This window comes from Meleagris gallopavo, chromosome 3 (assembly GCF_000146605.3).
Source record: "Meleagris gallopavo isolate NT-WF06-2002-E0010 breed Aviagen turkey brand Nicholas breeding stock chromosome 3, Turkey_5.1, whole genome shotgun sequence".
Classification (NCBI taxonomy): Eukaryota; Metazoa; Chordata; class Aves; order Galliformes; family Phasianidae; genus Meleagris; species Meleagris gallopavo.
In genome coordinates, this window is record NC_015013.2 from 29,594,935 (window position 1) to 29,619,312 (window position 24,378).

Here is a 24,378-nt window from a genome sequence, read left to right on the forward strand (position 1 = left end):
GCTTGCACTCTCACAGCAGTCCTTGGACTGTTTTAAAATAAATGCACTTGAAATTACAATACTTGCATTGAGAAAAGAGCTCTAGATGAGAATGGTTTTGCTGTCATGTAAACTCTAACCCTGCTTGTGTGTAAGAGGAAAAAAACTTACAGTCATGACATACCCTTGAGCTTTCATTTTGGAACCAACTCATTCAGGCCTGAGTCATCTGATGTGATGACTTTCTTCAAGATCCTTAGCCCTGAGAAGGAGAATGCTTATAATGGAAGACAGCACTGTTGACTTGGTGTGTTTTAACTAGCTGCTTTATGGGTAAATATCCTTTATTCCTTGCATAGAGACAGCATGACTTTATTTACTGTTTTCAGCATAGTTTTAAGATGTGGGATTTCATATTTTTTTCCCTCCTCATTTATCTTTTTGTTTTTTCCTTGTTTTTCCTTTTTTTCTTTGTATTTTTTTTCCTCTTTTTTTTTGTTTTTTCCCTTTTCTTTTTCCCCTTTCTTTCCGTTTTTTTTTTTTTTCTCTTCATTTATTTTTTCTCACTAGCTGTACAAATATCTTGTGATTTTTGGCAGGTGCTCTATGCTTGTTCTTTAGCATAAACTTTGGACTATGAACTTGTGAGTTCAGAAGCATTTTCTTGTCTGAGATGGGATCTCTGGCTTGCACCTCATTCCAGTACGAGTGTTGGTGCCATACAGAACTTGCTGGCTGGTTCAAAGTCATGACACAGACAGCACCATGTGCTTGGGGGAGATTTGTTCCAACAGTCTAGGCAGTAAAATTAGCTTGAAAAGCTGACAAAAACAGATCTAACCTCAGTTCAGGGCCAGGTCCTCAGATAGATTAAACCATCATTAGGTCATGCATGTTAATGGAAGGATGTGCTGATTTACCTCAGCTGAAGATTTTAGCTGGCCTGTGTATGTGCCTGCGGAAATGAAGAGGGCTTTCCAACAAGTGATGTGATTTTGAGTCATTTGTTTGGTACATTTTTTTTCTTTTATTCCATTTTTACTATCCCTTATTTGCTCACGAGGGCATAGTCATCCCCTCACTGGTCCACTCAAATATCATACCTCTCCTGTTTACATGCTTTCTCAAGCATTAAACTATGGCTGATAACAGGACAAACAGTGTAGAGATCATTCAGTATCAAAAAGTAATCCTCTCTGGTAAAGTTCTCAGCACTTTTCTGTGAATAGTGTGATGTTTATGCTTCTGCCCAGGCAATGTTACACACGGCTTTAGATCCTAAGCACAAAACATTTCAGCTATAGAATTAAGCTGAACATCTTACTGCTAGTCAAGATATTTGCTTTGGCTTCTCTCTGCAAACAAGTATGAAGACCAAAGAACTCCAGTGGGTAATTACTGCAGATAGTTCTGGAAATGATGAATGATGCTATTTGTACATTGGATGTTTTCAGCCTTCCATCACTCTCAGAAAGAAAGGCAATGAATCAGAAGGTAACACATTTACTGTTGGCAAAAACCAACACTTCTTCCCAATGTCTGATCAGTCCCTATTGTAAGATCTTACCGAGGCTTCAAGAAACAGAATGGTTCCAATATGATAGCTAGGTTGTACTAGAAGAAAAATACTCTGTACTTCATGAAACAGAAATGGAGCATTAAGAAAGCTTTTCTATCCACAGCATTTGAAATTTTCTTAATCTGAAATATTTGATAGGAGCCTCCTCAAGAAATTTGTTTCATGCTATGATTGAGCCTGCCATAGAAAGTCATCTATTTCTGTATTTTGATATGCTTTTGTAACATGCCTTTGTCAAGTAGCAGAACAGTATTCAGTCTTTTATATAAAACTTTTTGCTCATATATTTCAAAATTCGGTCCAAACTGATGAAACTGAGGCTGAAAGGAACAACTCATTTTTTTGGTGTTATAGAACACACGCACACACACAAATCCAGGTTCCTTAACTTCATCTAATGACTTTTTCAGTTCTTCCTGTTTGAAGGTTGACTTGGAAAATTTATAAGTACTCTTAAGGTAATTATTTTTTTTCCCGAGAATAATTAATGTTTCTACTTGGTGTTAATGATAAATGGTAATAATATATTTATTACATAGTTGATATGTCTTTTGGAAATATGAATGGTTTCAGCTTAAAGGTTCAGTGATACAGTGACAGGAAGTCTCTTTTAATTCCTTTAATCATATGGTAGACTAATAAGCCTTTTTTTCTTCTCCTAAGGAAGATCTTGGATCATTAGAAAGTAATAACAATAGTTAGTAGACTTCTGGAGATCCACAGATTGTGGGTAATGATGCCACAAGCTTTAATTAAGAACATTATGTCTATTATTGGTAGGATTATATTTGCTCTCTACTAGAAAATGTGTAGGGATCTGCAAAGCAGAAATGACTGAAGAGTGATGCCGTAAAAAAATCACATGCTCCTGCTCCAGAATATGTACAGAGCTAGAGAGAGCAATGACTTGCTCTTTTGTTGTTTCACCAGTTGCACTTTGTCTTCTATGTTCAATTTTGTTTCCCCTTTTTAAAAACAAACAAACAAACGAAAAAAACCCATTCTATCCTATCCTATTTCTTTCAAGGACTAGAGAAGAAATCCAAGTTGCCTGCTTGTGGATCAGTAGCACCTTTGTGATGCTGTAAATTCAGTGTGCAAAATGTCTAAAAAGTGGGATGAAAGCAGTATTTCTGGTAAGGAGTTCTCAAACGTTACTGCACACAGTGGCCACCAAATCAGGAGATTTGGCATGAGTCCCTTCAGACAAATTTGCTTGACATTAGAGAACATGCATGGCCTCTAAGAATTGATCTCACATCGTTGCTGGCAAGAGTTCTCATCTGAGGTAACCCTTTTTGTCATTTAAGCTGGTCCTCAGCACTGGGTGATAAGTCAGAAAGTCACTGTCTCTGGACTACTTGCTGAGCTTCAGTCTAGACTTTGAATCAAAAGTCTCTAGTTTCTGTACTACTCTCATAAAATTAATTTCCTAGAACAATAAATAACTAGTCCAACATCTCAAATACTTCTAAAAACTACACTTAGAGTTACATATTTTTAATGTATAAATAACTGTATAAAGTTTTAAATGGTGCATGGGTCAATCTCACACTCCTTTTACATTCATTTCTTTGGAAACATAAAAGCGATTGAGTTTTAGCAGCACTTACGTTTGTGGGAACAAATTTTTGAGGTCATATCTATTAACATATTAGCGTCCATGAAACCTAGACTGTACATGGAACTATTCAGATCAGAGAGGCCTTTGGTTCACATCCCTGCTCCAGCTCAGTTCCTGTTTTTGCAGGCTAACTAAACCTAGAATTGCAGGGTTTTTATGTTATCCCTAGGTGTACATAAGCGCCTAATAAGAACTTCAAAGTTTTGAGGAATTTCACATGATACTAATAAAATTTACCTCCTTAAAGGACTAAGATATGCAAAGATTGGCTTAGACATTCAAGTCTAAAATGTAGATTCTCAAAATCTTCAGTAGGTGTTTATGTGTAAAAGTCTGTCAGTGCTTAGGCTTTTGATACCAAAGCTGCACAGGTGCCTGGAAAGCCACCTGCTGGATTAATAAAAGTTCTCAACAGGAGTGGCTCTCTGGTTTTCAGAAATACAGCTTCATGTGCCAGTCCTCAAGAAATGGCAGAATAATGAATCCAAAGTAGAAAATAACAGCCCATCTAAGGAAGGCTGTAAACCATGCTGCTGCCAAAATGCCATTTTGTTGATGAGCTTCATTAGCTTCACTCAAGCTCTCAACTCTGTGCAATGTGTGAAGAGCCCCAGGATCTAGCTTGGAGAATGTGTTCTGCTTGATGGTGCTCTGATATCAGGTTCCATAGTGCCTATGTTCTTTAATGGGCTTGAGTCTGAACCCACATGTATTTTGGGGAGCTAAGTGCCTCAGTGCGTCAGTGTCTTTCTGAATCTCTAAGCACCTTGTTATTCTGGAAAATATGACTAGCAAACTTGCCTGCATTTACCCACAGATAAACCTAAGGGACTGTTTTCCTACCACATAGAGGTATTTCACCACTTCTTTATTCTTCATAAAGCATTGAACAACATTTCTAATGAGAACAGTGGGTGAGCTGACAATTACTTAAGTCACTGCTGCGTTACAGCAGAAGATAGGATGACACTGGCTAGATGCACTTGTTGTAAATTATTCCTCAATTACGATTCATAACATAAACACACCAGTGTATAGTCTCTTCCCAGTCCCCACCTTGCCTCTTGGATACTTTAAAACAATAACATCAAAAGGAAAAGCAGGTTCCAGTGGCAAAATTCTCCAAGAAAAGAAAATAAAACTTACACTGATATTAATAGAGCTGTTATTTTCCTTCCAAGTCTTTAATCTTGACTTTTTGGATCTTGAATAAATACAAGACAGGAGATATAATGACTGATTCTCCAATGTGCTGTCAACAAAGGTTTGGTGGCTTGTAGGAGTTCAGCACTTTGCTAGATTAATCTGAGAAATGAAAAAGGAAAATATTTATGTTGAACACAGAGTTCAGCTTTGCTTCCCTTTGTCTTAGCAGGCATTTCATCAAACAGTGTTGACCAAAAAATTAAGAAGGAATAACCTACAAAAACATTTAAAGAGCCAAGTGAATGAGCATATGAGCGAAGAGCACTGGAAGTAAGGATCATGATGCAGTTTTGGAAAGTCTTCTAAAAATGCCACAGATATTCTTGGCTGCTTGCAACCATCCAATAAGTGCCTACATGAGAATGGTGAAAAGAAGAGTAATAACCACATTTAGAAGATTGAGGATTTGCATGCCTAGATTAATAACTCACAGCTAGAAAATGTTAAGTTGATATGTTAGCGAGCAATATTTAGCAGGAGAGAGAGCAATTCCAAGCACATATTGAACTGAAACATAGTTCAAATCAATGAAAAGCAATCAATAAGTCAATACCAGAAGCTTAGAAATGAAATGTAAGGAAGCCCTGAAGTTCAAAGAAATCTCCAAGCCATGTTGAAGAGATCAGAACCAGAAATAGGTGATACAGCCTTGGCAGAACTTTGTTGTAAACAGTTTAGCCTCAGCTATTGTTTGACATTCTGAAGACATGAAGGCAAAATAGCAAGTGCTCTTTCCAATGTGAAAATAAATCTATTCTGTTCACTTTGAAGTTGCACTTGGCTCCATAATCAAGCAACACGAAACTCTAAAAGATCCAAAGGTACAGATAGCTGAATTCACTGCATACAGCAGTACTGAAAAAAACACAGCAAAATAGCTGTTTATAGGAAGAAGAGTCACTGGTAAAATCAAGAAATCTATCACCAGATGTGAGTCACAATAATAGAAAGACTCTACAGGTCTTGTTATTTAATAGTGTGTCGATATCTGCTAATTAAATTTGGGGGAAAAAAAATGTTACTGTTTCCACTTGACCAGTTTGACTCACTCAATGGCAGACAGGTTGTTCTAGGTTTTCTCACCAGCATTGCTGCCCCCTGAGCTTATCACAGGCTGAGGGGCAACAGTTCTCTGTAGCTGCTCTTCAGTAAGTTTCTAGCAGCATAGCTAGAAACTATGATTTGATCCTGGTTATTCAACAGTTATCACAAACCATGAACTACTCTGAGATATGCAAACTAATATTACCATAATCTCATTTGGCTTCAGCTTAGACACCTGATTAGGCAAGGCAACACCTATTCTCTTCTGTCAGGAAGGGACTGATTGAAATGAGAAACTATAAACAAAGTTTGCTGGTTTATCCTTTTAAACAGAACTAAACTGAATGCAGTGAGGAGATTTTTTTCCTTTAATCTGCTGAAATTGTCATTCGAAAGGAAGAACACCCCATTCAAAATTGAACATGTTGCTTTAAATACCCATAAAGATGCAACAGTTATATTGGTAGTCCTGACATTCTTGTTTACATTTTTAACAGAAATTTCATTTGGTAAAAATTACAAGTCAGAGGTAAAGGCCTCTGTGGCTGAAAATTTAGGCTTGAATTCATTTAATGACTTCTTCTGTCCTGCAGATGCCATTTTAAATGAACTCTACCCCTTATATTTTCAAGTAATTTCTATGAAGATCTTAAAATCCTATTCTTTTACTTGGCTTGGACAGAGAAAAATGGAAAGACACACATGGTAAAGAAACTAAAAGGACCATTAATTTTGCCAAGTGATTTTCTGCAAATACATCAGATTCCAAGCTCTTTTGTCCATACTGAAGATGGTTGACTGGCTGCAAGCCTACCCATGATAGAAACCAGACTAGAAATTCAACATCCAAGCAGGCAGGAGATGGGTAGATGAGTGATAAAAAGCACAGAGGTGGTAAGGTAGATAGCTTAAATTTGTTCAAAATGCAGTCTGGCTTGGCGTCAGTCTTGCTTGGAATTACCTCCAGATTGTAGGAAGCAATGTCTTTACACTCAGACATACGCATACATATACATAAACACAAAAAAGTTTTTCATAGTGCAACACATTAGAATTCAACACTGATAGCAGCTATTAAAGCTAACTTTTGAGTTCTCCTCCCTACAGATCTTACAAATCATTTGCAGGCCCTCATTAAAGAGAACTTTGTTTAGCACAGTGTGCTAAGAAAGCATTGCCACTAGATGAGAGCATACTAAAGCTACAGCGAACCATTAGAATCAGGTATCACTTTTTCCATTTGCAATGCAAGATTTTCCAAGTTAGTGTCTGGAATTCAAACCCAAATACGTCTGAATCTCAGATGAGGCTTTTATCTGGAGGAAAAATACTCTCATGAAACAAGATTTCAAACTAAGAAGGGGGCAGGCATAAAAATCAGGGATGATTTACCTTCAGTCTCATCTCCATAGTGACTGCTTTGCCAGAGAGATCTCAAAGCCTGCAGTAGATCAGTGCAAGCCTTCCCAACAACAGCAGAAAGGCTATGAAAATACTGAATACACAAGATTTTTTTTTTAGTACCTATGCCTGTTCTGCAACTTTTTTTTTTCCTATGCATGAATTCCACAAAAAGAAAAATTGGAGTGCTGTTGGCTCTAATCATTGCAAGCCCTAAAGCCTGACGGCTGATTGGCTTCATTATGGTGCCTCTGTATATGGAATGTAGTCAACATAGCATAAGAGGTTGCAAAGAACATACATACAGTGGAATTCAACCTGGTAAAAGGTCCTTGAAGAGTCTTAGAGAATTTCCCAGGTAGGCTCTGCACCAAGGCAAACTCCTGCACACTGAATTTGGGAGTTTGCTTGGAAGATACTGGTATAGAGAGAGCACTGTATTTCTCAATCTCACCATAAATTTGCTACAATATTTTCAAGGAAACTGTAAAGGCAAATTTTCTGCTGAGTCAGCAACTCTTCCTCTCCACAATACATTGAAAAGACACAATTATATATTCCAGCTTTGGAGCCCCCACCACAAGAAAGACATGGAATTCTTGGAATGGGTCCAGAGGAGAGTCACAAAGATGATCAGGGGGCTGGAGCACTCTTCTATGAGAACAGGCTGAGAGACCTGAGGCTCTTCAGCCTGGAGAAGAGAAGACTCCGGGGGGGATCTTACAGCTGCCTTCCAGTACCTGAAGGGGCCTACAGGAAAACTGGGGAGGGACTTTTTATAATGGTATGTAGTGACAGGATGAAAGGAAATTGGTTTAAACTGGCAGATGGTAGATTTAGATTAGATATTCAAAAGAAATTCTTTACTGTGAGGGTGGTGAGACCCTGGAGCAGGTTGCCCAGTGAGGTTGTGGATGTCCCCTCCTTGGAAGCATTCAAGGCCAGGCTGGATGGGGCTTTGAGCAACCTGGTCTAGAGGGAGGTGTTCCTGCCTACAGCGGGGGGTTGGAATTAGATGATCTTAAAGGTCCCTTCCAACCCAAACCATTCTATGATACAAAGGTAATGTTCTAAAATGAAGTGTTCTTTTCTCCACAGCAAATCTGTCCAGTGGAGACAGATATTGGAGATGTTCAAAATAATCATTAGCCCGTGGATGAATGAAATGCGAATGAGATGAAAAGTGATTCCCAAATTTCAGCTGTAATCAGAAACTTCAAAGCACTTCTAATTCCTGCTTTCTGGATGTTCAGGAGTTTGCAGATAAGACTTAGGGTAAGAGCTGAGTTCAGGTGTTCAAGGCCAGGTTGGACAGAGCCCTGGACAACCTGATCTAGTTGTTAGCAACTGTGCCCACTGTAGGAGCATTGGAACTGGGTGGTCTTTAACAACCTTTCCAGCTCAAACCACTCTAGGATTTTTTGATTCTGTGATTCCCAGAAACAAAGCAAGGAACGTCACATTGTACACAAGAAAAAGGCCCAGCCCTCATAACCTTTCCCAGTGTCCATGAGAGAAAGCTTTCTGTGGTGATTATTGCACCTTCTCACTTCAGGTATTCACTGTACATTCCCAAATTAGTAGCTAGGGACATCCCCGGTGCCTACAGCTGATGAGGAAAGAGAGATTCTCAAAGCACATAAGAAGAGCTCCACCACTGCCTGGTCTGAAAGACCTTTTTTCTTTTTCTCTTGACTGAAGATGATGAGCTGATTATTTTCTGGAGAGCTTAGACAAACTTCACTTCTGCACAAAGAAGAGTAAGAGAAATTCCACCTGAGAGAATGAGATCGATATGTAGTTTCATAAACATTTCCACACACTTAACACCTTCTTCACTCCCTGTTTCCTACTTTCTCAAGCAGTTTCTGGAAAGCTTGTTTTCTTTCTTTCTTTTTTATTTTTAAGGAGAGCACATAAATATTTTTCTTCTAACAGAACTCTCCTGACTTAACACCTTCTTTTGCAGGCCCTGCGGAGATTTCTCAAAATGTCACTTTTTCAGACTGAAGAGATTTTGCTCACAGCTGAGTGCAGCTGTTGCCCAGAGGACTCAGAAATGCTGTCTGTAAGAGATTGTGTAAACAGTTACAGGTTGCATTGAATTGTGAATCTTATTATTTGATAAATAATTTTAAAATACGTAAAATACTTGAACACATAAACACAAGGGTTCAAATTAAAGCAGAGTTTTCAGACTTCATTGTACATTTCCTGCCTACTTGATTAAACAGTCTTTTCCTTGCTTTAGCGTTGGTTTTGTTTAGAATAGAAAGTTCCAAAAATCATAGCTTCTCTTTCTCCCCAGACCACTTAAAAAAACCAACAGAAGATATTGGTTTAAAATAAAAAGACTTTTAAAAAATAGCATCACATTATCTTTTCATCTTCTTTCTTAATTTCCAGGCATTTAATGAGCCCTTCTCAGTTGGATAGGTGGCAAGTTCCCAAGTACGTTCTATGTTGGCTGAACTCCCAGGTGTCTGCCGTGTTAGGATTCACAAAGACTTAGTAAAGGCAAGATGGTGGATAGGAGGAATGGAACAAAGACAAGAATTTCCTAGGATGATATGGACTCCTTGTAGCCTAGAAACACATCCTACAGTTTTCACATGACAGAAGTTAGTGTTTCTCTAAACTGTTATGTGTTTAGGACAGTATCAGACATTTTAATTTTAGTACCTGCTAGTCTTTGAAAATATAGTGCATAAAGGTAAAAACAATTTTCAGAACCATACAGCTTTTGGGGAAATTTGATAGCAAATCTATCTAAACTTTGATTTTTTTTTTTTCCCAGGGATTTCTGAGTCTGGCTGGTAAAATGGATGAAGGCTGATAACATTAAGAAGTGCCTGGCTAGCTACTCTCATTTTTTCTTATGTCATTCAGGCATCTGAAAATGTTCACTATGTCATCGTAGAAAAATATGAAGGTCTAGTGGCCACAAAATAACACAGATGATCATTTGACATCCTTGCTATGCGATTTATGCCTCATCTGAGAAGATGAAACTATCAGATGTCTCACTCAGATGCGACTGCTTGTCAACAATCTGGCTGACTACGCCAATAAAAAATGTCTTGCTCCAACTTATAGGAGGGAGATGAGGTTCTTTTAATATCTGTATACCCGGCGTGAGATTAAGAAACAACGGTTCATATGTTAGTACAACCAGCTTATTATAAATCCTAATCAGGGAGACAGGGAAGGGAAGGAGGGCGATAGAAAAGATAAGAAAGAAGCAAGAATTGTGTAAAGCGGGGATAGTCACCATCAGGATCCAGCAGCGGTCCCGTTGCACGACGTTTCGATGGTCCGAGGCAGAAACAGCAGGGGAGAGAGCAGCAGCATGGCCGGCCTTGGGCAGCAAGCAGGTGGCAGGAAGAAGTCATGGAACTGATCCAGGAGGAAGCAGCAGGACTCAGGTAGCAGGCCCAGGAGAGTCCATCAGCATGCAGGAATTCCGTAGTGAGGAATCTGATGGCAGACACCTTTGTTCTTCTTCAGCATTGTGGTAGAGCGTAGAGCAAGTCCAGGACGGAGAGAGCGCAGAGCAAGTCTGGGAGGGAGAGAGGCAGGTCGTGAGGCTTCTCATGGCAGAAAGCTCTTCTTCTTCTTCATGAGGAATCTGTTGCCAGAAAACCTAAACCTCGTGATTGTAGGTTCCCATTTTATCCTTCTTCTTTTTCTACCTACGTGACATCCCTGAGTGCTTGAGCAAGAGTCATGTGAGTGCCCCCTGAGATGGCCATCTTTCTTGAGATAAGTCCATACAAAAGAACGTTCATGGCCATTAAGCTGCAGCTTATCTCTCTCTCGTTGCCCCTGGCCTTGTCCATCTGTGTCCCTCAGACAAAGGATTTCACAACCCTTGCCCAGGACTTGTTCATCTGTGTCCCCAGCAAGCTTTGAGACAATGATGTAAAATAATCTCTTACACGCATGTACGTCAAACTCCAATGAAGACTTGGAGTAGAAGAACAGCTGCAAGTGTAAGTAAGTGGACCCCATACTTAGAGCGCTAGTGACTTATATTAATGTACTGTCACTTCATTACTTAGTGTGTTCTAGAACGTACTTTTTTTAATATACATCAAAGAAAACAGATAGCAGCTTGTGAATAGAGAAGAGAAGCTACCGGACACTTGGCAGAGAGTCACCCTGCAACTCAGGTCCTTACAGTGGTTTTATAAATGATAATGCTTTGTTATATCTGTACTGCAAGTAAAACTGAATGAGAAGAAGACAGCACACCCCCTCCAAACTTGCTGCAGATATCTACATAATATTTCCAATGCTTAGAAAGGCACGCTAAAATGAACAGAAATGGTAGTGTTTTCATTGTGTTTTACTTTCTTCGTCGCTGATACTGTCAAACTTCCTTCCATTAATTGCATGCTCTCAGACCTGAGCACACCTCCTTCCTGCTGGGAGTTTGGCTCCCTGGACTTGAGGCCAGTTTTGCTCATAATGCTGCCTGCCTTAAACCAGTGGGAAAAGTTACAATGACAATTTGCCCTTCCTCCAGTCAGGATTTGCTCAGGGATACAAGCTCTTGTTCATGATCTCTGCCTATGTAGTTATGGTCCTGCACAATTTTTCTAATCTGTATGTTAGCTCAGACCATTTTCTGCACTGTGCAGATCTACTAGTCAGCATCTTTTTTATCGCAAACATGGGCAGCATTGCCTTCTGGACTACCAACACTTAACGGATGATGCTGATCAAAAAAGGGACTTGTCTAAAAAAAAATCTTATCTATATCCAGCACTGGCCTTTAGGTCATTAACAGACTTCTGACGTGCTGGTCTCCTATAACTGTCAGATGGGAACATGCCACGCGGAGAGACAATAAGAACGGTGATAATTTACGAAGAGACAGAGATTGCACCATTTCCTCATGGGCTCAGAAGAAGCAACAGTGATCCACACTTCTATGAAGAAATTCAGGAAGACCTCTATATTATATAAAATATGGCAGCCAACTTCCTAGCGGAACAAATTGCTGGGGAAGTATCAAATTACTGCTTTCTACTATAGAAAGCCTCCAGTGTAACAGGCTCACATTTAAGCTGTCTGTCCTCACCAATTTAAGTTTCCTGTCAGCTGAGATATAAATGTTCAGTGCACTCTGTCTCCTTGTATCTCTCACTCTTCAACGGCGTTGCTTTATTCTGAAATTATAAGGTCAAGTCTTGTGACTTGTAAAGTAAGCATTGAACCTACTTTATGGATTTTATTCCCATGAAGAATAAGAAAAATGCGTCATTCTAATCTGCCCTAGAATATCCTCACTCTTTGAACTTTCTCTCAGGAAGGGCTTCACTTGGAGCACCTGGGAAGTGTGCTGGAAAAGAATGGAGAACACTTCACATGGTCTCTGAATTAGGGCTGGGTTTGCCAGCACATACTCTTCCACTGGGGTTGAGGAATTACTTTTTTCCTCAAAACATGCAACTTTGTATTGAACAACAAAAATGCCCCTCTGTCATAAGATAACTATTGTGACAGTTTTACAGTACCCCATAATGCTTCTTGAAAGAATAGAAGACATACTCTGAAGAATGTATTTTAGGTACAACGAGCCTAAAAAAAAAACTATAAAAGATAAATGATGAGGAGAGCATTTCTCTACTTCATTTTGTCTTGAACTGAATGTTTATGATCCACTCGTGACAAAAACTGCATTTCCATGTTAAATGCAAACACTGTCTGGCCTCCATATGCCTTTTAGTCTGGAGAGAATTTTTTCTTTGCATGGAATGAAAGGAGCAATCTAAAATGTCAACTTGCTAAGCAGCATGAAAGAGATCACCATCTGCACTATTTTGACACATCTCTATCTATGCTAAATTAGCTCTGGTTGACGAAATCACAGTTCTCCTTTTGTACTATAGTTTATTAGTGTTTCCCTGTCTGCAGCATGTGTAGGACAGGACTGGATCTTCTTCTAAAAAACAGGAAGAGTTCAAAAAACGGTTATAGTTTTGACCATCAATGTTATTTCATTATTAACTTGGCCTTGCCTGATTTTTACAGCCGCGGTGCTGAGCTTGATTCTTTTGTCATCCTTCTTTATTTACTTCTCCAACAGTAGTAAGTCATTGCCAGAAATTACATATGCTGGGCAGATGCGGAATCCAGATATTATTGTGAGTTTTATTTCTCTGAGATTGAGATCTGATTTTACCTTTTCCTCCTTTCCTTGTTTGTCTGAAAGCCCTTTAATACCCTTTTTGGGTGGTATCACTACTTCATAACAGTAATGTCATGCAAAGTGCCAGCTTCCGGGATCAAGCAGAAAAAATCTAAAAGCTGTGACTTGAGACCATCTCTAAAAAAATAGATGTAGAACTGGAGTCTCTCCTCAAAGGCCTCAGAAGCAGCCATTTTGGGGACTGCCTTCGTTCACATTGTAATCAAGAAAGAACTTCACTGCTAACTTTTTTCAGAAACAAGATCATCTTTTTACAATCTTAGGAATTTGGAGAAAGAGGTTTTTTTTCTGATTTAAATAAACTTCAGAAGAGCTTATGAAGGATGGACATAGAGCAATTTAACCCTCAATCTTTGTAATCTATTCTTTCCTTATGGGCTCTGAAACAGCTTAACCAGCACACATTAATATTCCATCATAAATCATTTATGTTTGTAGTGCAAGACAATCATCACCATGCAACAGAAACAAATAATTATCTTCCATAATATCCTTGAGGGCACCTGAGACAATAAATTGTCTTATCTGATTCAGGATTTGTATGTTCTTACAAACAGCTTACTTGCTGTTTGCTAAGTAATAGGGTTTACTTATTGTTCACTGATGTAGCTCATCCCAAGATAATTTGTTCCCACCCTTACTCCTCTCTGAATTCTGACAACACTGTCACAAGGTGCAGTTCTGCAATGATTTCTAAGTAAGTCCTATTGATTTTGACAGAGCTATTTATGCTTATGCTGAGCACATATTCGAATATCCTGCTAAGTTAAGACTTTAAAGATCACTACATCACCAATTGCCATATTTTTATTCTTGCATTAAATTAAAAAAAAAAAAGGAAAAAAAGAGAAGAAAAGAAACCTCTTAAATCTGGTATCTGAGCATGATTTTTAAAACAGGCATCTGGGACAACTTCTTTTATAAATGTGTCATTAGGCAATTCAGTGACTGGACTTATCCAACTTTAATAGCTTTATTCAGTTGGCATGACAAGCCACACATTACTCTGTACTTCAGTGCTGCTGACTGAATTTCATAAATCATTCCTCACTATTGTCTAAATGATAAATGACTCATCTCCAGGATGATGTTCTGAAGCAGAAGTGAGAAGCTGGACTCTCTCACTGTATCCAGGTGGATCTGGAAAAAATTACTGACAGGCACACCTGGAAAGAGGTTATCCAGAGAGCTGTGAGGAGTGACAAATACAAATGTTTCATTGATTAATCCTTCCTGTACAATCAGATAAGTATGCATAAACTATTTGAATAACAGTACTCTGAAAATGGTTGTTACTGGCAACACCTGTCTATGTTTACAAAATAATAAGAGCTTAATTTCTTGTTTATCTTTAAAAAAAGAGGTAAATTTTATTGAACTTGCCTTATAAAGAGGAAATCCAAGATGCAGAGAGGTTGATATGTAGACAAAAGAGATGTGGGACTTCCTGGTTCCCTGTACAATCATTAAACATTGAAACAAAATCCCCTGTGCTCACAAATCCCCATTGTGGCAATTAAAGTAGAACAGCAGATACCTCTAGGAAGCAAGTGAGGCTTACTCTCCTACTTTCATTTCTTTCCCAAAGGACAAAAAATCCCAAAATAATGGTATGGTAAAATCTTCTGTTTCCTAAGAAGGCAATCATTTCTGGGTTCTTTAGCTTCCTGTAGCTGCCAGTTTTCCCCTTGGTTTAGTACAAAGGACTTTATCCCAAAACCAATTACAATTTGTTTTGCTTTATATAAATTAGCTAAGATAGTTGTCATAAAGCTTGATTTTTGGGTCTGGTAATGAGATTGAGTAATCAGTCTCAAGAGCAAAGCTATCAAACTTCTCATTACAAAGTCTTTTTAATGAATAATTTACTTTTTATCTCCCTTTTTTTTCATTTTCACAGAAACAAGCTTAATACGAACGTTAAACATACATTTAATCATTTCACCCTCCATTTTTCCTCCATAAACAATAAATCTGTGCCTATCATCTTGACTGTCTTCCTTTACTTTCACATGTTTCTCTGCTGTGGTAGGAATTTCTTAACACTTCTATGTCTTCAGAAAAATATAAAAGAAGATCTGATAACTCTTTTAGTAAGTTTTATAGTCCCTACCCAAAAAAAAACATCAAACAAACAAAACCCAACTGCCTGACAAGATATGAATGAAAAAGCAGTATGATGTGTGTTCAGCCCTGAAATGTGGATGCCCTGTCTCTGGAGGTGTTCAAGGCCAGGTAGGATGGGGCACTGGGCAGCCTGGTCTAGTATAAAATATGGAGGTTGGAGACTCATGATCCTTGAGGTCCCTTCCAACCCCTGTGATTCTGTGGTGTCCATTTTTTACAAGAAAAGATTTGTGTGAGATGAGCTATTGTCAAACTTATGGTTCAGATTTCCTCGAATTTTGTGATGTTTGAAATACAGAACCAGATCTGATCCATACAGTTCAAACTAAATAAAATAAATACAGGTGAAGTCCAGGGACCTTACAGAAATGAGTGAAAGTTTTTTTTTATGTGCTCCAAAGCAGAAAGAATTTCACTCCAAACTGCCCTTGGAATCGTTGAGTCTTGTTGTATTAAAGGTACATAAAAATGTAACTCTGCATGACTGTGGATTGGTCTGCAATCAGAGAAATAGATTAAGGATGAAAGGTCCTATTAACTTTGCCATTAAAGTCCAAAGAAAATGTATGTGGATTACATCTGTTATACTCAGGCTTTTCTAGATGAATGAACATCAGGATTAAATAAGGCTAAATTTCAGAAAGGTAAATGTATATGTGATGGCAGGAACACCTTTACTCACATATTTTCATTTCTAAAAAGGATTTTGGAGTTTCAGAAGGATCATCAGGCAGTATCCCGTAAGGACAAACTGAAAACTCATATAACTGAATTATTAGAATGCATTAGCAGTTATTTATCGCTATTCCTGTTAGGAATTCACAGCAAAACAATTCTGATTACAGCATGTAGTACAAAAATCCGTGGAAAAATGTGGCAAGAACAGTCTAGAAATCAAAACAAATTGCGTCTGGCCTTTGGTGCAAATAACTTAGTCTGTAGTCTTCTTTCTTTCTTGTAAATAATAAATGTATTTCTAACACTTGTAGCATTTGGATTCCTGTAGAGCAGTAACAGCAAGCCATGTGTGACTCCAATAAGACATGATAATATTCTGTCAGCTCATCAGTTGGACCTTTATACTGGAAATACCTGGCTCAGTCATTGTGTGAGAAATCGTGCCAAGGCATGAAAATTATGTGATTCTTTTAAAGACAAAAGTTGTTTAAAATGGCTTATGGGCCAAATTCCTGCACTAAACCATCCAAGAATAATTATAATACACTGGAGCTATTGGAAGGCAGATAAGCTGAAAGCATGTTTATTTTTAAATGGTATACTATATAAAGAGCATTACACGTCTCAGTAATATTGACACATTTGTGTTTATTTTGAGTAATTCCTTTTGCAAATTGCTATGTAAATGCTAATCACTGTGATGTTTTGAAATCAGTCAGAGCCAGTGAACCTGACAGAGAGCTTAAAGCTGTCTGAGTATACAATTAACAGCATTTTGTGATAGCGTGACTTTAGTGCATGTCAGCTGGCTGTGACTGGCTTCAGCCAGAGCCTTTTCAGGAACATGTTGATTTTCCTATTTACCTAGCTTAACATGACTGTGAAAAACTGGTATTAATGCAATGCAGAACTCCAGATGTTGTAAGCAGCATGGGACAGCACACTGATTCAGTCAGTGTGCTGATGTGCATCTATGTCACAGGGTGATCTCTATTTAAAAGGCCAAAAAAGGACTTTATCTGTCCAGCTCTAACTGATTGGGTAGTTCTTGCTAACAGTGGAAAAAACAAGGAAGAATTGATGCTTACTACATGAGAGGTCTTACCTGAAAATTCTCCTAAATAAGACATGAACTATGTCTGCTGATAGTCTCCTGTGCTGAGAGAACCAAAGAAGCAAGATAAACTGCTAACAACTTTCCATCCTTGTAATAAGTTCTGGGGGAGAAGTTAGAAAGCAACAATAACCCATGTGGTGAACGTGGATTGCCTCTATCTATGGTGAAAGCCAAAGAGAGAGCCCTGAAGCTCTGTGATCAGTGCAGCCACTGTGGCTTATGACAGTGGTCAAAAAGAAAGTAGTGGTGAATGGAAGGGGATTTACAGACATTCAATACGAGTAGAAGACTGAGCCCACAGTAGAACCATGAGGCTTGGAAGCAAAACTGACAGACAGGACTTGGACAACAACCCTCATGAACCTGTGAATTTAATTTTTTTATGCTCAGAATGGTGTTCTAGTGTGGGTCTCTGAATCTCCCTTTGAATGTATGTCAGATGTCTGTAATTTCCTCAGCTTGCGTTGCCTCCTAAACCAAAGCCTGAGTTTAAATCAAATGATTCTATGATTCAATCACCTTGTGTTGCTGTGGTTGGTGCCTGCTTCCTCAGGAAAACAGATATCTAAGAATTGCTCTGCCTCCCTCTTTTTTAGGATTTAAAGAAGTTGTTGCCTATTTGTCTCCAGAATGTATCCACCTGGGCTAATTTTCACCATTCATATTAATTTATTTATCAATATTGCTGTCTTCAGCTATTTTCCTCTGCAGATAATTGCCACATCAGTTTTATTACAGAGAGGTAACTGTTGCAACACCGATTTTATACCTTTGCCTTTTTAAATTTCCTGGATCTACAGTCAATCAATCACTCACTTCTTAAGATGAGATTCTATTCCTCAAATTTGATGCCTCGGATCATTTTAAGCTTTGTGATAAAATGCTGTTGTTCAAAACTTGCCAGTATGTGTTTAGTCTTGATAAACAGACAGTGTGATTCGTAGAATGGACTTTTTTTATTATTGTTCTTTAAATATTGAAGAAACACTGGTCACAAAATATATATACAGCTAAAATTGTCTGTTCTTCCACACTTGGAAATTTAGTTCTTTTTTGTTTGTACGTTCTTATGCTGAAACAAAATTAACAGGGAGTGGAAAAATATGTTGTTGAGGTTTTCGTTGTTACTGTTGTTTAAAAAAAGGACAATGGGACAAACCAAAATTTCTTTGCACGGCTATCAATTGTGCATTTCACATAAGAAACCATAGCAGGCTATGGCATCCATTCTTCTATACAGGTAAAAGCAAATTCATCTGTGAGCAGTGTGATTCAGGAGAGTACATTCTGTCATTACTCTGTGCATCAATTTGCCTTTGACAAAGATGAAATGTGCTCATTGAAAGTAGAGCACACAGGACAGAATTGCGTCGGATAAATAATAGTTCTTTCTCGCATCCATGTAGTCTCAGTGAGATTAATGGAAATGGCACATAAGCAAATGATAGACTATTTTGACTACAGCAACACAGAGAGGAATGTCTTGTGAATGAGAGAGGGTTTAACTCTCCTAGACAAAACACACAAAAGCAGTCAGCATTTTTAAGGTACGCATAATATTTTTCTTGTTTATTTATAATTGTGACATTTTTCTTTTTTTGCTTTTCCAGAGGAAAATCTAGCTTGGGATATTTACAAGAATGATTACTCAGTATATGCTGTTACCAAATGATTTACTCACATTTTCAGCTGCTAAGTAATACAGAGTTTGTTTATCAATAATAAAATAATTTCCCTGGTGATAGGAACCCTGCAAAAGCTCTTTGTATCACACTTTTTAGCCACTCAGGTATGCAAAGCCTTGGGATTGAGGACAGGATTTCTCTCTCAAGTTGACTGGTCTGGAATAACCGTAGAGTATGCTCTGTGTCTCCAGGCTTCAAGTTGGCAGATATATTTGCAGTGTACTTCACAACAAGCTTGAGTGCTAGCAGTAGCAAGACGGGTGCAAATGTGAGCATCTAAAATGATGTTACTGTTCAGGAATGAACTAGAGGTCTTGGGCAATCTTGGCAGTAGCCTTTCTCTTTAAATGGAAGAGGTCATATTCTGGGATGATAAATAACTGCAGTTGCTAAAGGGACTGAGTGGCTTAATTAAAATAGCTTAGAGTCTAAACTATAAATGAGATGGAATGGGTCTGCCAGGTGGTTTGTGCAGTGTGAGTTATTTAGGTTACAAAGGTTTAGTATCATTTCAGTTTTTATGGAAAAAAACTGCTGTACCGGATCCATATTGACCAGGATTTGCCAGTCTGGAAAAGCGATGACAGACTGGTGATAGTGTAAGTCTGTAAGCATTAGTGAAAATGGAGAAAGTGAGTAGGAAGTGATTATTTATGGTTTCTCGGCATTAAAAAAAAATAAATAAATAGGAGGAATTAACTGAAATTATCAGCAACTTACAAAAAGAAGCAATTTTTAACAGACAGAAAACTGAAACTGTGGAATCTGTTGTTATAGGATAATTGTGGATAACAAAGAAAACCTGTATTTAGAAGGGAATTACACAAATTCAAGAATGAAAATCCATCAAACACAATGATTTAACTTCAGATTGAGGAAGGAAACATTTTGTTACCAAACTACCACTTACATACACTATTTTAATACTGGAAATATATTTTCTATTTGTTGCTAAAACATAGCTGCTTATAAAACTGCTTCAGAATGTGTTCTAGGCATTTTGTATCTATTTCAATAGATTGCTGTTTTTAATTTTATTTGAAAGTATTTGCCACAAAGCAAAGAAATGGGGTGATACAGATGTCAGGGAAATGTCTTAGTGTACCGTTCCTAACTGTAGCAGGAAGAGCAATGCCTGAATCATAATCCACGCAGATGTTGACAGAGAAGGAGAGGAGATACAGACACAGTCAGAAAAAAAGAATCTCTGAAGACAATGATAAAAGTCTATGTCGTGATAGAGTCCTGATCTCAGCCTGTTGGCCTTTAAACCTTTCACACTGTAGCTAATCATTAGTAAACAGATTGCTCAGAAAAGGCTAAGGAACACGACAAGAAGAGGGCTGAGGAAGCCAGAACACAATGATTAATGATGTTCTGCAGACATGCACAAGAAAATTCAGTCCATGTTCACGGCATCAAGATCTCCTGCAGTCTAACAATGATTCCTTAATTGTTGTCTTGGCATATGGCACATAACTGTTTTTCTAAAAATCATTTTATATAAAAATTCCTGGTAAACCTCTTACCCAGACAAGTGTGAGCTTAGCAGTGAAGCTTGCCTTGAATGAAATGGCTGAAGAAAGGATAGAAGAGAAGGGTCAATCTGGAACAAAGACAGAGGCAAGCAGGAAGGGTAAAGCCAGAAATGGTGGGGCATAAGATGTTCTCCTAATCTCTAACAAGTAGAATGATGATATTGAATTCTCTGCTATCAATTCACAGCCCTGTTACAGTCAGGTCTGTGTCAAGGTCTACTTTGCTTCCCCGGAGTTGGGAGAAAGCATATAAATCTTAATCTTATATTTACATCAACCCTTCCCAAAAACATTAAAAAAACCCTTTCACTTCTGCTGTCCTTTTGACAGTCACATACTACTGAGCCTATTGATAGCTGATGTTTCTTGCAGAAAAAGAACTTTTCATTATTTTCCTGTTACATTCTTTGACATCATGGCTACCTCCCTAGAATGTTAGGTGTTTCCTTTTGGAGGAATAAATTGCTGGGTTAACATATGGCCCTCAGACTGGGACCCATTTTTATCTTTCACTTGTCTAGCTCTTGGAGTGCCCGCCATAGCAAGGTGCAATTTCAGTAAGACATTTAACATAGAAAGCCCTAAAACATTATGAAAACAATCTAGATGCAAAATAGTTGGTAACTTATGCTTTTAGCTGGATGGTTATTTATTCATATCTTCAGCTGTTACAGTCCTAGTTGAAGAATAAAGATGCTCTTGATTCTCTTTTGGGTTATTTTACCCAGGACAACTTTGGTGCTCCATGTTCTAACATCCCACCCTGAGAGCTTTTCTCTAGAATACTTTTTTCCTTTCTTAAAATGTAATTTTGCACTGTTTGCTCAAGACACAGAGGTAATCAGAGACCTTAAGCTCTGTCGCAGACACAGCAGTTGTTCTGCTGGAATTGGGTGGGGGAAACAAGGCGATGGTGCAGCTCTACCAGACAGTGTCAGCAAATGCTCATCTTAGAGGATATTATTAATGAAAAGGCTGTAACCTTTGCTGTAACCCTAGGAAAGCTGTAACCCTAGCAAAGCTGTAACCACAGGTTGCTGCAGGAAACAGAGATGGTCTGTCAGTACAATCTCAGGGAATTTCTCAATTCTCTGCTTCTCCAAGGTGGATGCTTTGTTTTGGCACCTGCTTTTCTCTTGGACTGGATGGGACTTCTGGATTGACTTTCCAGGCATGCTGCAAGATCTGCCTAAGCCTTGGGAGGGCCGTGGTAAGGTCTGGAATTTGCTATTGAAGATAATTACAGTTTGAGATTGATTTCATCTCACGCTTATTGGTCTGTGAGAGAACAGAGCAGATGGGTTTTTCTTTGCTGTTTTTCTATAGTAGTTGAAAAGCACTTACAGCCCAGAAAATATCCATTTTTTATTAATGGAAAAAGGTAAATAATTGATAAAAAGACAAAATTTACAATCTATAAAGGAGCTTTTGCAGAACAAAGTGAAATACCAACCAGTCTTGCTAGAGAGACCAACTTTTCATTCAGCGCTCCTACTGAAAATAATATCCAGTGGACAGATCTTACTTATCAAATGATAACTCACAGCTGCAATCAGAGATTCTACCTGGTTAGAAAAAAGGATGCATAAAGCATTTAACTAAAGCATGCATCAGAAACTCTCATTTACCACACACACACACACAGAGTAAAAAGCAGTCATTAAACAAACAAGAGTAGGAATGGGAAGATTTATTCTGGAGACCATTGAAAGCCTAACAGGAAAGCAGATTTTATTCTTATCAGCTGGGAAAACAATTGGAAAATATAATTTTGTTTTGCCTGGCTTACAATCCATTCTCTTTCTTTTCATTTTTAAGATGATACCAGCTCTGACTTCTGTGCAGATCTTTCATTTGTTTCACAGTCTATTTCTTTCAGAAACCCTTTTACTGGCAGCTACCTTTACATCATTTTTAATTTCAAAGTTGGTGCTTAAAATCCATTCTGTGGCATCAGTACAATTTGTGGTATGTTGACTTCTTTGTGGCTTTTAATATTTTACAGTTCAAAGAGATAATATGGAGCTAAATGAATCTTTTTACAGCAGTCTGGAAGATTTACATAGTGTGCAATGTGAACTCTGACAATATATGTACTGCAATACTAAGTCTATATGGTAAGCCCAGAGCATAATTTAGTTTGCAATCAAGACCAAAGATAATTAAAAAAAAAAAAAAAAGTGAAGGTTGATTGTTAATTTGATCCTTTGGATAGTATTTCTTAGATCATGTATAATGCAACTGCAAAATAGAAAAGATAATCACTTGAACCTAAGGGCTAATTTGAAGTTTGTGCCTTCTTCCTTGCAAGGCATGGGCATTAACAAAAGCAAAAGCAGAACCAGTGCTCCTCAACACGCTGTTCATTGCACCATATAAGGCAACACACACCTATTCACATCCAGACGAGGATAAAAATCTTCAGGGTAGAGAAAGCTCTCGTAAGGTTGATGGAATTCCATTTTGTCTAAAATCTGGTGGGGGAAGATATACATTTAAGATTTACACTTGCCAGTGAGGGACTGAGCACTGATAGCAGTGAGACCAGCAGTCCATGCTCCATTGCCTGTATGATTCCCACCCCAAGCAGAAAATTTGTATGAGAACGGTCAATTTCCAGTACTAAAAGAAAAGGTCAAAGTTTGAGAGTAGAGAGGACATTCTCATATTTTTCATGCTGAATGTGAGATGACCCTTAGGATTTTTTTTAGGAATTTTTAGCAGAGCTTTTTAAGCTCTGTTCTTGAAGCTCTGCTGGTGTATAGGTGTCAGGTGGATTTTGGTAAGGAGTAAATGCCACAGTGGCAGATTACAAAGACAGACACATCTGAAAGAGGACATCTGGCAGCCATGCATTGAATTTTGAGAGGTGTTACATAGTAAAATGATGTGCTTTGCATATAGACACACAAGATGTCAATTCAGGACAATTGTCTACGGTGTATGGTTACTCTCAGTCCACACAGCAAGTTTCAGATTTCCAAAAGAAATCTGTAGTCAATGGAGGGGGGGATTTCAGGTCATTTTCAGTACAAATCATACAGTAACTGGAAGCAAGCATTGTATGCTTTGGACAAGCCAAACTTCTTGATGATATCATATGAAGTCTGTTGGCATAGTCCTGGTACTTTATGAGACCAATGGAACTGATGTAGCTTGAGGCTGCTGAGCTCCTTCCTTATAAAAGAAGCAACACAGGCAGTTCTGGCAATCAATAATTCACTATCTTGCCAAGATCTTATAAGGCCATTTCATATTCATAATGCCCAGATGATTTTTCTAAGCTTTTTGGAATATCCAGAGTTGGAAGAGATGCTGAAAAGATGGTTTTCTGAGTGCAAGCATACTGAGATCTGTCTTAACACGAAGAAATTATGTACTTTACATGACCAATTCCTGTGTTTTGAGAACAATAGGGTTAAACAAAGTTTAATTTCATCTCACTACATTTATCTGCATTAAATCTTAACTACCCATGCCATGATGATTGTGTTCAAATACACATTTGATCATACTTGTTCCTGAAGATGTTTTGAGTGATTCCTAGAGCAGACAGTTGGATTAGTTCATTACTTTTTTCATAAAACAAAAATGACTTCGATCACAGTTAAATAAATCTGATTAAAAATATTATATTAAAAACATAATTGCTTTTATATTGTTCAAGTATGCATTAAATATCTTTCACCTCAGCCTAGAAAAAAGGTGGGAGGACTTTGTCAAAATTAGTTCTGTATTGAAGATGATCAGTAGCATGACTCTGAAAGCTGAAAATGTAAGGAAATACCTGATTTAATTTTCCCCTGGGGCCACATTCCTTCTGCCAGTTCTGCCTGGACTTCAGTGAGAACCATATTACTGCAGTCAATTGATAGAGGAATTTTTGACGTACAGAAATTTAACTCAGACACTTCAGAGTAGTGGAGTTATTTTCTGCAACGAAAAATTATATTTATTTTAACAGTGTGAATCTTTAGTATGCACTCATCCCTTGACCACACAGTATAATATTCTGATACATGTCACTGTTATATCCACTCTCTTGAATTTTCCTTGAAGAGCCTTAAAAAATGATTTTCTACCTACACTACAAAACTCACTGAAGGAATTTTTGTACATAATGATTACATGACAAGTTCCTGACTTAAAAGGGCTGTATGGGGCTTTGATTTCTCCCACATTT